The following is a 17,501-nucleotide window of genomic DNA, read 5'->3' as shown; positions in this document are numbered from 1 at the left end:
GCCTTCTCAGGAAAGGGCTGGTAGGGGGTGTTTCTACCCTTCTCAACATTTCTTGAAGAGTATGAAACTCTCAGAGAGTAAAATCTTGAGGAGATTGAGTCCACAAAATTTGTCTCAGGTGGGAGAGAGCTGGACTGGAGGGAAGGAAATTTCCTGAGCAAACCTTTACATACGGATCTTGGCCAGGTGCTGCCAGACCACAATGCGACTTCTCCTGTTAATTCTTTACAGAAACAACAGCAAATATGTTTCTAAGAACCAGAAGCTCTGGAGTAAATAAATCAAGAGTTTTTTCTTTGTTTGGGACAAAGCCTAATAAGAATTTACAAGTGAGAAAGCAACATTAATCTTGATAGATGTCCTTTCCCAAGTAACTGCACATCTCTATGTCTTAATTCCTCGATCTGCAAAATAGATACAATTATTCTTATCTTCATAAATTACACCAGGCTTTGGGGAAGATAGATGGGGAATATATATGAGAAAGAATCTCATAACCATAGGAAGGAAAGCAGCTTATAACTCCAAGGTATTTATGTTATTAATTTTATTCAAAAACTAAAAATGGATTAGAAAGGCCACAAAGGCATTTTAGTTCTCTAAGCTGTTAGGAGGTTCCAGCTGAATAGACTCATCCAAAGTTTTCTTCAAATGAGCAGGATTAAGCTTTTATTTTTGTCAAACTGGATGGTTTATTTGCTCTGCACAATTCTTACAGCCTCGTTGTGATTCATTTCAACTCTTAAAATTTAGGCTGAACATATTTTGCAGTGAGGTAGACTGGATTGACATTTAGTTAAACATTTGATGAGACTGGTTTACAACGCATGCAGGAAACAAGGGCAGCAGCTAATTTTGTCCACGTTCGATGTCTATTGCAGGAAGGTCAAGGGTTTGCCTCCTTTGGTAAACAACCTCTTCCTACAAGATAAGAAAATTGTAAGCTGAAATCTTGCTTGTTTTAAACATATATAAACAAACATTTAGATGTATGTTTCTTTTCCTTGTTTCTATTGATACATAATAGTTGTACATATTCTGGGGGTACATGTGATATTTTGATACATGGATGTAATATATAATGATTAGATCAGGGTAGTTGGGATATCATTACCTCAAACATCTTTCTTCTATGTTGCAAAAATTGCAATTCTTCTCTTCTAACTACTTTAACTATAAAATAGATTCTTGTTAACTATAGTCACCCTACTGTACTATCAAAACTAGATTTTATTCTTTCTATATAACTATTTTTGTACCCATTAATTAACTTCTCTTCATCCCTCTCCCTTCCCTACTCCCCTTCCCAGCCTCTGATATCCACCAGTCAACTCTCTATATCCATGAGATCCACTTTTTCAGCTCCTGCATGTAAGTGAGAACATGCATTATTTACCTTTCCATGCCTGGCTTATTTCACTTAACATAATGACCTCCAATTCCATCCATGTTGCTGCAAATGACAATATTTTATTATTTTTTAATGGCTGAATAATATTCCATTGTGTGTTTATACCATATTTCTTTTTTAATTTTTCTATTAATGGCACTTAGGTTGATTCCATAGCTTGGCTACTGTGAATAGTGCTGTAATAAACATGGGAAGGAAGGTATATCCCTTTAATATATTGATTTCCTTTCTTTTGGACATATATTCAGCAGTGGGATTGCTGGATTATGCCGTAGTACTATTTTTTTTTTAAAGGAATCTCTCTACTGTTTTCCATAGTGGATGTACTAATTTACATTCCCAACAACAATGTATGAGGGTTCCCCTTTCTTGGCATCCTTACCAGCATCCATTATTTTTTGTCTTTTTGATAAAAGCCATTTTAGGTGGAGTGAGATTTTAATTTGCATTTCCCCTCTAGTCAGTTTAGCATCTTTTTTTCATGTACATGTTGCCCTGTATGTCTTCTTTTGAGAAATGTCCATTTTGAATGTGGCTTACAACAAAGAACATGAATTCTGGGTCGATGGACCTAGTCTTGAATGGCAGCTTTCCATGAACCGGCTACTTGAAGTACATACATTGATTTACTCCTCCACTTTGGTTTCTGCATTTGGGAAATTGAGGCAATAATGCCAATTCCATTAGGTTTTCATGAAGTGTGGCAGACACTCTTAAGTCTCTTCCTAATATTCATTCTGCTTTTTTTCCAATTGAGAAACTTGCCTATTTGTTCAGAGCAGCAATGCATCCAACTAAATACTCATGCTTCCTCAGCCTCCTGTGCAGTAGGGGTGGCAGATGGGAATAGATAATGTTCTATTGTGAGTCCCTAGGGTTAGCTTTTTATTTCCTAGGGGAAAAAAGGGGTGCTGAAAGGAATGGTGCATTATCTTTTTAATTTGAATGTGGAAGTGTTGTCTGGAGCTAGTAGCCATCTTACAAGCTTAGGGACAAAGCCAAGGCTAGCAGACCAGAAAGATAGCACACTACTCCTTGTAGAAGTAAAGCCAGAAATTTCTCACCTATAAAATAGAAGAACAATAAATTCTATTTGTGTAAGCCATTCTCAGTTGGCATATACATGTACCAAATGCATTCATTCCTTACTGAAAAAGAGAATAAACAACATAACAGTCATAACTTGCAGACCACAATGCCTGGCACACTACGGAAATTCATTAGGTGTTGGTTTTGCTTCCTTGTGTTACTTAGTTACTGTATTAAACAAGAGATGGATTAATTAATATTCATTCTTTTTAATTAGCTTTCCAAATATTAAATACCAATGACATACTAGACATTCTGTGAAACATGATAATACAAAGATGAATGAGACTGAGCCCTTGCCCTTGAGTTGTTCAGAATCTTAATGGGAAGATAATTAACTGCAATTCAAGGTAATGAGGACTAGTGTGGAAATAGGTATATAATGCTTTAGGAGTACGGGATATAAAACTGAATATCAATAGCTATGAGACAAACATAAAAGAGAAAGAAAAATCTTCCGACCCAGAGAAAGAGTGGCCAAGCCCAGCATGTGGCTACTGAAAATTTTGCAGAGAAAAGTAGATTTATCTGTCTATGTAATAGCATTGAGTCACACAAAAATTTGAACCTAGAACCCTGAAATATAACAATAATAATAACTAGCTTACATTTACAAGAAATTTCCTTAGAATCTGGTGCTTAAAAACATCATTTTATTTAATATTCACAACTCTCTGGGCTAAGAGCTAATGTTCACATTTTACAGATGAGTGGCTGCTTCCTGATCTGCCATCCATAACTCCCACCTGTGCAAGGTATAGTAAGTGAAGGCCAATAACATTTTTATTTCAATTTGTTCTATTTTTGCCTGTTTATATGTTTTCAAGATAGTGGCCACCTCAGTGAGTGCTGGAATCCTAGGTCCCCTAGATCAGGCCATACCTGAAGACATCCTAACTCTGGACTTTCATTACATGAGTGTAAAACATCCTCTTTTGTTTCCCCTAATCCAGTTGGAGTTGTGTTTCTTTTCTTTTGACCCAAGGAATCCTAACTAAAACACTATGCATCCTCCCAAAAGTAGAACCCTTTAGTATATAGTTAAGGAGCTTGGAATTCGTGGAAACTCAGTATTTAATGATGCATTGTTTATCATTGTATCTCCAGTACCAAATCCTTTGCCTAACACTTTGTAAACCCTCTTTAAGTATTCAGTGTCAGAAAGCCTATCTCTCTCTTTTTTATTTTAAATGTAGATCTACTTTGTTTCTCATGATTAATGAGCATTTTAGTTCCTGAATCCGATCAGTCTCATATTCTTTTTTGCCTAGGACCTTATGTTGGTAGACGAAATTTTCTAAAAAAGCCCCCTGCAATTCCCAAGACAATCTCAGGTCAAACATGCCCTATGCCTTGGTCATGGGTAGCACACAGGATGGAGCTCCTTTCAATCCATACTGAATTCATTGGTTCCAGTACTTCCAATTTGCTCCTACCTGAAGCTCTCATTTTTCCAGGAGCCTTCTGGAGCTAACAGGGATTATTTTTGGCTCAGACCCTTCTTGTCAAGCTCACTGCCATCTCCAATTCACAGGCTGGCAGTCATGGGGCAGCCACTGAAGTCTCATGCCCAGTGGGCAGCTATTCTGGGATGTTTGTGCTTGACATTCACGATGGCTTCCTCACTGACTCACTCCTCAATCCAGCCCCCATCGTGCTGGGCTAGGGTGGCTCAGCAGCCTGTTTTGATTCTCCTAATCAAAGAGAAGCATCTTAAAATCTCGCAGTCAGCCTTGCACACTAGACTGGGAAGCAATTGTCAGCTGTTAAATTTAACCACAGCCACTTTAGAAATGAGCTGCTGGGAGATTCTGAGAATGTAAACTGGGGAGATTCTTCTTCTCTTTCTTTAATTTTTCTTCTAATGTTTGAATCAACCAGCTGAGTTAAATCCTGGATGAACTATTTCTTACTACTCTTGGAGAAGTTACTTCACTACTCTGAGCCCTAGTCATTGCCCCATTATTGAAAGTAATTTCTCTCAACAAATGGTAACAATAAAGCCCACACAGTAGGATTGTTTATGGAACTAGCAATAAGTAGCTTGTCTAACAGGCCTGTTACAGTGCCAGGCATCTTGTTGGTTACCATGTTGTTCTTGTTTCTCATTAATTTTCCAACCACCTAGGGCCAACCACCTAGTAGGTGCTCATTAAATGTCAAGAAAATAAGTGAATAAAATAATAAATGAATGAATAAATGTTGACATCATAGCCCTTGTTCTTCCTCTTTTATCCTACTTTAATCTTTTAAATAGACTAGATGATCCACATAATGCATACTGCAGGCATTTGACTATTGCCCATCTCAGAAAACATGCAGAGTGCATCCTGACACCTCTCATGTCAACTCGTAACTTTCCCATCTGCCTTCTCTACTGACATTCAGCCCTGCCTAAAGCATTCCTGGGCTCTGACACTTTTCCCATGGGCCCACTGCTCTGGGGCCTGTTTTGCACATGCCACTCTGGCTCTCTCTGACACTCTCCTAAGACGATTCTGATGTACTTTCTACCTCACTTCCTCCTGTTTAAAGACATTCCCATTACCTTGCTGGGATAGCCCCAGGGGCTAAGCTGTCTCTCCCCTTCAGGTGAGGAGGGGACACTGCCTCTGAACCACACACTTTGCAACTTTAAGTTCAGAGTTCCTTGCTGGGAATCAATATTTTCTATAATGAGTTTCCACCTTCTTGCTTAGATCTCCTTCACAATAAACTTTTTATTCCAGACACCCAACTCTAATCACTGTCTCCTAAATATACATTGCTAGACACATAGCGAATGCATAGAAGTGTTTGCTGTTATCATAACATTAGCATTATTAATCATATCAACCTTTTTAAAAATGCGCTGTCTTTATGTTCTTCGAAGTTGCATTTTGCTGTTTCCTAATGGTACAGCTCAAAGCCCACTCCAGTCATTGACAAAAACAAGCTACAATAGTGATGACAACAACATAATGACAAGAATGCTAATAGCTGACTTCAAAGGAGCACCAACAGTGGGCCAGGCTTGCTATTAAGCACTTCTCAGTCACTAACTCACGTTACTCTAACAGCAGCTTAATGGCTTCTGTCTCCCCACTGAACAGATCAGTAAATAGAATCTTAGGCTAAGAAATGCTCGCAGTGTAAAAAAAGGTGCAAACAAATTTTGACTCCAGAGCCTTAAAATGTAACCTTCAGAACCTCAACTTCTTATCTTTGAGATGAGTTAACCATAACCTTTTTTTTACATTTAGGGAGAAGATTAAATAAAAGAATACCTGTAAAGCACTTAGAGTATCTGGCGTTTAGTAGCATGCAATAGCTGTTAGTGAAGTTGGTGCTACTGCTGCTGATGCTGATGAACAGTCATCTGAAGTCCACGTTTGCTCTTTGAATTATTCACCAGCCTATAGAGACCCAGAACCTTTATTATGTTGCTGCCTAATTATCTCTGTATATATGCTTTGTCTCCCCAGAAGGACTATAAGCTCCTTCACTGCAGAAACCAGCCTAGGTACAAAATTCTGCTCCTCGGGGGTCTCAGTTTCCTTCTCTGGAACACGAGTTTTGATGCTTCCCAAAGCCCCTTCCAAGTATGACATTCTCTGCTTCCATAAATGTTATTTATTCTGGCCCCTCCCACAGCCTGTAACATTCCAGGCTTGCAATGCAATGCAATACTCAATAAATTGCATGCAATACTCAATAAATATGTACAGAATTATTAACATCTAGAGGTGAAATCTCAGGTACTAGGGAGGTTCTTTAATTTTGACTTTGGTGAAAGAGGGAGAAAAAGATGTAACTGAGTTATAAAGTGCATTACAACTGACATCTGAAGATTTCAACAGAGGGAACTGGAAACTGGGGCATTTATAGGTGGTGGAAATGATATGAGCTTTGAAAAGTGAGGAAATTCCTTTCCCAAAGGGATATTGGGCTTTCACTGTCCTCTATTTCAGTCAGTTCTGAAAACGTACATGCCATTGGGTTTTGCCAGTCCTGTTGGCTGGCTTCTGCTGAGAGGGAAGGAAAAGAATGAGACAGTGAAGGAAAGTGAGCTAAATTTAGTGGGATGGCCCAAGGCTCCAGGCAGTGACTGAAGGCAGTTTCCTAATTACTTAGCCTCCCTGGGAGATAGGAATAAAGTTTTCCCGAAAACAGGAGAAGAGAACTGGGAGGAGCGATGTATTGCAATGTGTGCAAGCTTCCTCTATTCATTACTTCTCCTAATTGAGATCTGCAGAAAGCTTAATCGGTAGCGTTTAATAGCATTTATTGAGCACCAACTGTGAGCCATGCTCCACATTAGACCCTGGGATACAGAAAGATATAGGACATAGCCCCTGCTCTCAAGAATCACCATTTATTGGGGGGGAAGACCAACACATAAGCAGTTATCAAAATATGTTGTCATAAGTCGTGTGATGGAATTATGTGAACTAGTGTTGGCATCTTTGAACACCACAAGCTCCACCGGTGGCAGAGATTAAGGTGAGGGTCTCACAAGGAACTCCTGAACCACAGGCTGTCACATAAAAAATATGTTCTGTTTTAATCACCAAGTTTGTAGCAATTTCTTATGAATCATTGAAAACTAATACAGGACTATTATAAATGGTAGAGATTTAATACATTTTTCTAAATTATTAATCATGATGCATCTGGTTAAGATCTAAACTTCTCCCACTCTGTACCTCTTATGTTGGTCATTGCCACTCCTGTGATGTTCTGGGATAACATACACATGAAGCAGATCTAGGAGAATGTCAACTCCATTTTATGAGTATTTTCTTAACATTTAAAAAAAATGTCAAATAATTGTAGATTCACACATCGTGTTTCTTACAACTCCTTGTAAGAAATAATATAGAGAGATCCTGTGTACCCTTCGTTTAGCTTCCCCCATAAGGTAACATCTTGCTTAACTATAGTATGATATCACAACCAGGAAACTGACATTCCTATAACTGACTGACTTTATTCAGATTTCACTAGTTTTATGTACTTTTGCATATATGTGTGTTTATTTGGTTCTATGCAATTTTATCACAAGTGCATGTTTATGCAACCACTGCGATAGTTAAGATCCATACCAGTTTTATGCAAGAATCCGTCTTCGTGGGAGCTGTTTTTTTTCTCTTTAACCCTAAATTTGTACATGGCTTTCATTCCCTTGTGGTCTGGGCCAGATGAGTCAATATTCATTTCCCTGATCTGGATTACAGACCATCTTTAGTAGAAGGGACACTGATAGTTTTATCACTTGAGGTTCCTGGCTCCAAATGCCAGAATGCTTAAATATTTTATGTTCTTTAAAATGAGTATTTTCAGAAACACATAAATTACTGAGGTAGTTCTTTCTGGCTTCAGGCATGGCTGGATCCAGGGTACCAAATCATGACTTTAGTTTTAGTATCCAAAGATCTCTGTTCTGTTTTCCTTTATGGATACTTTTTATCAAGCATCTCTTTCCTTGCAGTAGCTTCAGGCAGGCCATCACTCATACCCCACAGTTTAACAATCCCAGAGAAGTCTTGGGATTCAGCTTCACTGCCATGGAGTTCATTTTTGAGCACATCCTTTTGGCCAGTGGGATGAAAATATTCTGATTTAGCAGGACTGGGCAGAGGAATATGATTAACCTCACTCGAACCATGTTGGATTCAGAGAGGAGAAGGTGGAGTGGGTGCTGGGGTGCAAACTCATGGTAGTCCTTGACCTTACCTACTCTCATTCCCTTCTCTCATGCCTGAGGAGACCCCAGACCCTATGCTCCATACCTACTTCTTGGTAGTTGAACACTAAGAGGAAAAAAAAAAAAAAAGGAAGACTGAAGTGAATAGAGTAAGAGAAAGAATGAGATTTCCCAAAAGATCAAAGAGAGAAGAAGTACAATAGAAAAACAACCTCTCCTGGACAAAAAAAAAATTCAAAAATGACTTTCTTCAAGAAGAAACAAGGGCTTCTATTAAGTTGGTGCAAAAGTAATTGTGGTTTTGCCATTATAGCAAAAACCACAATGACTTTTGCTCCATTATGTGTTACTAAGATCTCCCTTCAGACCTCTCTCCACCTAACCCCTCCACCCAGTCTGTCTTCTAACGCTCTTCAGTGTTTTTGTTCTTGATCCAAAATGGATCAAGATGGGGCCACAGCAAATAACCTGAGACCTCTATCGAATTTAGCAATGTAGCTCTTACTCGGATTACCATGCGTCTCATTTTCTCAATACTCAGGTTTCTGAAAAATGAACTCCACAAAAGTGTTAATTTGAATTTATGACAGTTACTGAGTCCTAATAAAAAAGAACATCTTTGAATTCACCCAAAGAAGTGACAAGTAGAATTTCAGAAACTGCAGAAGGTCAAGGCAGGAACTATCTTTTGCCAAGCAGGATCATAGGGAAACTCTCCAAATATAGTCATTTAGGCAGCCATTTTTTTTGGGCTTGTCTTTTAAAGAAACAAGCCCACTGCAAGTTAAATGAATCTCAAGCCCAAACTGCTTCCTTTAATTTTCCTTTGTGTCAGATAAGCTATATAATTATTGATAACTATGAGTGTCCAAATATTTGTTTAAAGAGCAATTTAATGTCTCTGATTTATATTCATGAGTTGTTAAGTAGCTGCATATTTCCTGTGTATTTTTTTCTGAATACATGATTAATGGAAGTTTAATGAAATTTTAAAAGACATTTTTCCAATTTTGTCTGGAATGCTGTCTTCTCTCCAGAAATTACAATTATCCACTGTGGAACAACTTTGTAAAAAGGATAGAAAGGGGAGGTTTTGGGCTTCTGACCTTCCTCTTTTAAATACATCTATATGATCCAAGGCACACTTCTAACAGATGTTGCTGCTGTTGGGTTACAGGAGACTGAGTTATTGACTTCTTATTCTTTGAGGCAGCTGGGTAGGGTCTGGTGCAGCAGGAGTCCCCATGCTAGTTGACTCTGGATACATCACCTCATTCTTTAGAGTGCCCTACATATATTATCGTTATCAGTATCATTATCCAGACCAGTTTCATACAAGGATCCCTCATGAGAGCTGGATATGGTTTGTCCCCACCAAAACTCAAGTTGAAATTTGTTGCCCAGTGTGGCAGAGTTGGGACGTGGGGCCTAGTAGGAGGTGTTTTTGTCATGGGGGTGGATCCCTCATGAATAGATTAATGCCCCCCTGTGGGAGTGAGTGAGTCCTCCTGGGTTAGTTACCAGAGATTGGGATAGCTGGTTGCTGTACAAGTGAATTTGGCTTCCTAGACTCTCTTACTTTCCCTTTGTCATGTGATCATGTGGAAGATGGGGAAAGCACATGCAATCACATGTATACAGGTATATGCCACTTTCAGGTCTGTCCCATAAAACTCATGCAGTTCTTTACATTCTTTCAGCATTTTGCAGGGGACTGAAGTTCCCGGTGGATGATGTAGTCTGGGTTCCTAAACTACTGTGTAAAGGAGAACTTTCTCTGAATTCCCTACCCCTAACTCATTGGACTGTACCATGAGCAAGAAACACATTTTTCTTGTGGTAAGATACAGGTTTTGTGTGTTGCTAATGCAGCAGCGTTTTGGATAATCTTGGCTCCTGACACCCCTCAGCTACTAACAAAATCAGTGTTTCAAAATGGCAGTACCTGATCCAAACCTTCTCCTGATGTTTGAAGTTTGGCCAACATAGTGGACCTCACTGCCTCTTCCTTGCTTAGTAGTGATTTCATCTGAGATTTTATCACATAATTAGACTGACCAGTGAATAAATAAGCAGGGGCATTTTGGAGGGACAGCCTTCTAGTACCATAGGAACTATAAATATGATCCTAACAAACTCTTGGAGACAGTGAACTCACTGATTATTAGATTACTAGTTTACCAGAGGCACCAACCTATGAGTTTCCTTTCTGAGCTACAATTGGGGGCATATATGCTGGCCTATGGTCAACTACAGCAGCAGCCAAAAGAAGCTGTAGTCAGTGAATCAGTAACAGTTTTGTGAGCGCTTTCAAGCAGGCACTCATCAATGATGATGTAATAATATTCTTCTTGTACTGAGGTTTTGATTGTTGTCGGTTTTTGTTTTTCTTTCTTTGTCTTCTTAGTTAAAATTAGTACATTTTTATTGCTTACCTGACAGGTTACTGGGATAGTAACTTTCACTTTTTGTGTAGACATAAGAAGGAAAATGAATATTCTCAGTCTGAAGGGGAAGGAAGAGGTAAAGTATCATTAGAACCCTAAGGAGACTTACCTTTAGTAGAGTCACAAGAAGATCTGCATCCTTACTTACCTAGAGGACATATGTCTGCTACTGAAAAATCACAGGTATACGCCCTTAGATTTATTCTGGAAAAAGTCTTTCCAGAAAGAAGAGATGGTTGATCAGTCTTTCTTGCCCCCATTCTCAGAGTCTCAGCTTCCCTTTGGGGTGGACTTCCTTATTTTATTACACTGTTCTCCGTGGTGGAGACAGTGTTCTCCCTGAATGTGCAAATATAGACAAGCTATCTTTTTCTTAGCTGAATTGGGTGGCAATATTCAAAAGAGATTCGCAAATTCTAAGTAGAAAAAGGGAATTCACGAAGCATATGAAATTAAAAGTAGTCCAAATCACAGGTTGCAGTGCTTTGTCATTTCCACTTGCTTGCTTGAAGGATTACCATGTAGGGTATTTGGGTGGATTCTCTACTACCACAATAGAGAGGTGTCTCTTGTTAGGAGTTCCTCCCCATGGAAACTTTGTCAGGTGACTATCACACAGACAAGGAATAGGGTGATCTCTTCTTTGATGAAGAAAAACCAATATAGAATTTTCTTCATTCTTTAATTAAGATAATCTCTTTCACTTTTTTGGGGGTATAAGAGATATACTCCTTTCTCCCAGCTATAGGACTGACTTCCCACATCAAGTTCAATGCATATAGGAATTGAAATAGCTTTTCTTATTGGTCTAATCATATCTTTAAGTTGTTTTTGGGAAACAGGTGTAAACATGTATAGAGTTAAAAATAAGTCTCTGTACCATGCCTGATTCAAGATTTTGAGTTTTCTTTCCCAGAGTTAACAACATTTTACATTTTTTTGTGTATCTTTAATAAATGTGTTGTTTTTAAAGTCTACTTTGTGTTAGGTTCTAGGCAGGCCACATTACATTTACCTTAAAGATATCCAGAATCTGACCTTTTTTTACTACCAGTTTTTAAAAAAATAGAGACAGACTCTTGCTGTGTTGCCTAGGTTGAGGTGCAGTAGTGCGATCATAGCTCACTTTTTAAGCCTCGAACGCCCATCTCATTATGTTGTCCAGGCTGATTTTAAATTCCTGGCCTCAAGTTATCCTCCTGCCTCAGCCTTACAAAGTGCTGGGATTTCAGGCATGAGCCACTGCATCCAGTCTCCTTTGACCACTTCTATCATTATCACCTTGGCCCTCTCTTGTCAATTGTCACATTAACCTCCTAACTGGTCTACTTACTTCTGTTATTTTCTTGTTTACTGTATTCTCAGAATAGCAGTCAGAATGAGCCTGTTAAAATATAAGTAATATTATGTCACAACTCTGCTTAAACCCCTTTAATGGCTGTTTAATTTCATGATATTTTTACAGTGGTCTATAAGGGTGTATACAATTTGGCACCCCATGAACTTTTTGACATAATTTCCTACTACACTTTTCCTCACTTGCTTACTTCTGGCCACACTATCGTTACTGCTCCTCAGACATACCAAATGCATACCCAAAATCTGGCTTTTACTGATAATCTTATTATTTCAGAAAGCCACAATGATCCACCCTTCTAGTCTTGGTGAAAATATTAACTTCTCAGTGGGCATGCACAACTTAAAATTGCAACCCTTACCCAGGTTTTCCCCCCTTTCCCTATTTATTTTACTCCATCAAGGACTACAGCTCTGCTGACACTGAGCTTTTGACCTTATGAGACCCTAAGCAGAGGACAAAGGCTAGTTCACTGTGAATTCTAACCCTCAGAAACTCTGGGATAGTACATTTTGTTGTTTTCTGATACTAAGTTTGTGGTATTGTTATGGTACAATAGAAAATGAGTATAACTCCTTCAGTCAGTGCTTACCAAATTTATCAGAACATTTGAATCTTCAACTGACACTTCTTAACATTCCCAGAAAACATGTTTGAATTCAGTCTGGAGCAAAATAAATAGTAAATAAATTTTTTACATTTTGTTGGATTTCTATGGGGACCAAAATGCAGGAATGTTAAGGGAATGTAATGCCTTGTCTTAACCTACTCACTAACACTGAAGGAACCTTACAAACTTCTGGTCTAGATATGTATTTAATTAATTATTTATATACTTTTTATTTTAAGGTAACTATAGGTTCATAAGAAATTTCATAAAATATACAGGGAACTCCTCTGCACCCTTAATGGTAACATTTTGCATAATATAATACAATACCAAAATCAGGAAATCTACATTAGTACAATCCACAGAACTTATTTAGATTTAATCAGTTTACATGCACTTGTGTGTGTGTGTGTATGTGTGTTTGTGTGTGTGTGGGTCTATGGAATTTTATTACATGTGTAGATTCATATAAACACCATCGTGATGAAGACATAGAGCCGTTCAATCATCACAAGACTTCTGTGTTATCTCTTTATGACTATGGCCATCTCCCCTCATCTCCCTTCAGATCCTCAGCAACCTCTAATCTGTTTTCCAACTCTATAATTTTAGTTCAAGAATGTTATATAAATGGAATCACATAGTACGTAACCTTTTGAGATTGGCTGTTTCTTCTCAGCAAATTCTCTGGAGATTCACTCAGGTTGTTGCATGCATGAATAGTTTACTCCTCTTCTTTGCTGAGTGGATGCTCCACAGTATGTTTAACCAGTCACCCATTGAAAAGCATTAGGATTGTTTCCAGTTTTTTACCGTTACAAATTAAACCATGGATATTCATGCACAGTATTTCGTTTAAATATAAATTTTTATGTCTTCAGGATAAATGCCTAGGAGTGCAACTTCCAGGTTATATACATGCATGTTTAGTTTTATGACAAACTGCCAAACCATTTTCCAGAGTATCTATGTCATTCCCACTAGCAATCTATGAATTATGCTAATTAATTTTTTGAATTACAGAAACATACCTTCTCTATAAAAAATCAAACAAAGGGGTTAAGGTAAAAAGTCATGGTTCTCTCCTCTCAATGCACTTTTTTGTTCCCTAGACATGTCCACTTACTTTCTTTTGATAATTCCAGGAATTTTTATACATGTAAATCAAATGTGTATATATATGTCTGTGTATATATATATATGTGTGTGTGTGTGTGTGATCTTTAAAAAATGATATGATACTATAATACTGTTCTATTAGTTGAGTTTTAATATATACATCTATTTGATTTTTAAGATAGAATGAAAAATTTATTGAGGTATAAATACGTTCAGCAAAATGAACAGATCTTAAAGTTGCTGTTCAATTACAACTTATAAGTATATACATCTATGTAACCAACACAACAATTGAGATTTAGAAAATTTCCATCACCTTAGTAAATTTTCTTGGACACCTGTTCAATCAATTCCCTTTGTCTCCATGGCCTTGTCTTCTCTCTTGAGACAACCACAACTACATGTATTTCATTGTACAGAATCACTAAAATTGATTCAACTGTGTATGTTTTAATGAATTCATGTTCAATCCCAAATCTTAGGATGTAACTTTGGTCAAATTACTTAAACTAGTAGTTCCCAATTTTGGTTCTAGGTCTACCAATAAGTTAATATACACATGATGTTTACAATGTTTGAGAAGGCCAACATAATATAACTAGTAAGATGATCAGTAAAGGAAGGAGGAAGAGAAGAGAAAACATATCAGAAAAGAAACCTTGTTTTGTCAATTTGGGTGGAAGCTGTCTATTTAGTGTCATCATCGATTTGATGTGAAATTCATGGGTTAGTAGTCACACTCCAATTATTGTCACCTGGAGAATTCTTAAAAATTCTCAGTTTAAGGTCCTCTAATGGAGTGTATGTATAGTTTTCTGGAAAGATGATTAGTGATACAGTTTGAATATTGGACCCCACCCAAATTTCATGTTGAAATGTAATCCCCAGTGTTTGAGGTGGGGCCTTTTTGGAAGCATTAGGGTCCCGGGGGCAGATCCCTCATGAAAATCTTGGGCTATCCCCTTGATAATAAGTGAACTGCTGCTCTGAGTTCACATGAGATCTGGCTGCTTGAAAACATATGGCACTTTCTTCCCCTGCTCTCTCTTTCTTTTGCCATGTAGTGTACAAGCTCCTGCTTTGCTTTCCACAATAAGTGAAAGCTCCCTGAGGCCTCTCTAGAAGTTGAGCAATGTTGGCACTATGTTTCCTATACAGTGTGCAGAATCATGAGCCAATTAAACTTCTTTTCTTTATAAATTATCCAGTCTTAGGTTTTCTATAGCCATGCAAGAATAGTCTAATATGGAAAATTGATACCAGGGGTGAGGTATTGCTATAAAGAGATCTGAAAATGTGGAAGCAGCTTTGGAACTGGGTAATGGGCAAAGGTTTGCAAGGTGCAGAAGAAGATAGAAAAATGAAGAAAAGTTTGAAACTTCTTAGAGACTGGTTAAGTGATTGTGACCAAAATGCTGATAATCACATAAACAGTAAAGCCAAGACTGACAAGGTCTCAGATGAAAATGAGGAACTTATTGGGAACTGGAGCAAAGGTCACCCATGTTATGCTTTAGCAAAGAATTTGGCTGCATTCTGCTCATGCCCTAGGAATCTGTGTAAATTTGAACTTAAGAATGATAATTTGGGGTGTCTGACAGAAGAAATTTCTAAGAAAGAGAGTGTTTAAGAAGTTGCCTGGCTGCTCCTAACAGCCTACTGTCAGATGTGGGAGTAAAAGAATGACTTGAAGTTGCTTTTAAGAGCCTACACTCAGATGCAGGAGCAAAAGAATGGCAAAGTTAAAACATATTTAAGAGAGAAGCAGAACATGAAAGTTTGGAAAATTTGCAGCCTGGTCATGTGGTGGAGAAAGAAAAAGTTTTTTCAGGAGAGGAATTCAAGTGGGCTGAGGAGGAACCACTTGCTAGGATACTTACATAACTAAAAGAGAGCTAAGTGCTAATATCTAAGACAATGGGAAAAGGCTTCAAAGGCCTTTCAGAGACCTTTGTGGCAGCCCCTCCCATCCTAGGCTCAGAGGCCTAGGAGGACAGAATGGCTTAATGTGCCAGACCCAGGGCCTTGCTGCTTTGCACAGGCTCAGGACACTTCTCCCTGCATCCCAGCCACTCTAGCTCTAGCTTCAGCTGTGGCTCAAAGAGGCTGAGGCACAGCTAAGGGTTCCACTTTGGAGAATGCAAGCTGTAAACTTTAGCAACTTCTATGTAGTGTTAAGCCTGTAGGTGTGCAGAATGCAAGAATAAATAATGCTTGGCAGCCTCCACCTAGATTTCAGAGGACATATGAGAAGGCCTGGATATCCAGGCAGTAGCCTGCTTCAGGGGCAGAGCCCTCACAGAGAACCTCTACTAGGGCAATGTGGAGGGGAAATTTGGGGTTGGAGATCCCACACAGAGTCCACAGAGTCCTTATCTGGGCACTACCTCATGGAGCTGTGGGAAGAGGGCCACTGTCTTCCAAACCCCAGAATGATAGATCCACTAGCAGCTTACACCCTCAGTGTGTAAAAGCTACAGGCATTCAGCTCCAACATACGAGAATAGCCCTGGGGCTGAACCCTGCAAAGTTAGAGGGGAAGAGCTTCCCAAGGTCTTGGGGGCCCACCTCTTTTAGCAGTACACCCTGGATGTGGAACATGGAGTAAAAGGAGATTATTTTAGAACTTTGAGAATTAATGGGTCAGGTACTGTGGCTCATGCCTGTAATTTAGCACTTTGGGAGGCCTAAGTGAGAGAACTGCTTGAGCCCAGGAGTGCAATACCAGCCTGGATAACATAGTGAGACCCTGTCTGTACAAAAATAAATAAATAAATAACTGGGCCTTGTGGTGTGCAGCTGTAGTCACAGCTACTCAGGGAGCTGAGGCAGGAGGATTGCTTGGGTCCAGGAGGTTGAGGCTATGGTGAGTCATGATTGTGCCACTGCATGACAGAGTAAGATTCTATCCCTCCTTCAAAAGAAAAAAATTAGCGAATGTCCTGCTATGGTTTGGACTTGAATAGGGCCTGTAGTCCCTTTGTTTTGGCCAATTTCTCCCTTTTGTAATGGGAATGTTTCCCCAATGCCTATATCCCTCATTGAGTCTTTGAGGTAAATAACTTGTTTTGATTTTTCAGGTTCATAGGTGGAAGAGACATGCCTTGTCTCAGATGAGACTTTGAACTTGAGACTTTTGAGTTAATGCTGGAACAAGCTAAGACTTTGGACGACTATTGGGAAGACATGATAATATTTTGCAATGTGAGAAGGACATGAGATTTGTAGGGGGCCAGGGGTGGAATGATATAGTTTGGATATTTGTCCTTGTCCAAATTTCATATTGAAATATAATCCCTAACATCGGAGGTGGGGCCTGGTTGGAGGTGTTTGGATCATGGGGGGCAGATCCCTCATGAATGGTATTGGCCATCTCCTTGATGACAAGTGACCTCTTGCTCTGAGTTCACCTGAAATCCGGTCATTTAAAAGTGTGTGGCACCTCCTTCCCTGACTCTCTTACTCCTGCTTTTGCCACGTGATGTACAGGGCCCCACTTTGCCTTCCACCATGAGTAAAAGCTCCCTGAGGCTTCATCAGAAGCTGAGTGATGTTGGTGCTATGCTTCCTGTACACCTTGTAGAATCAAGAGCCAATCAAACCTCTTTTCCTTATAAATTGCCGAGTCTCAGGTATTTTTGTATAGAAATGCAAGAATGGCCTAATTCAATTTGTGTATTTTTAGTTGGGAAGCATAGATTCAAAGATAAAACACTCTGCAGCACTAATTCTGTGCTAGTTGTTAACAGGACCTAATCAGGAATCAGAGGTGGTTTTCTCTG

Source organism: Pongo pygmaeus, chromosome 7 (assembly GCF_028885625.2).
Source record: "Pongo pygmaeus isolate AG05252 chromosome 7, NHGRI_mPonPyg2-v2.0_pri, whole genome shotgun sequence".
Lineage (NCBI taxonomy): Eukaryota > Metazoa > Chordata > Mammalia > Primates > Hominidae > Pongo > Pongo pygmaeus.
Note: the sequence above shows the minus strand (reverse complement) of the source record.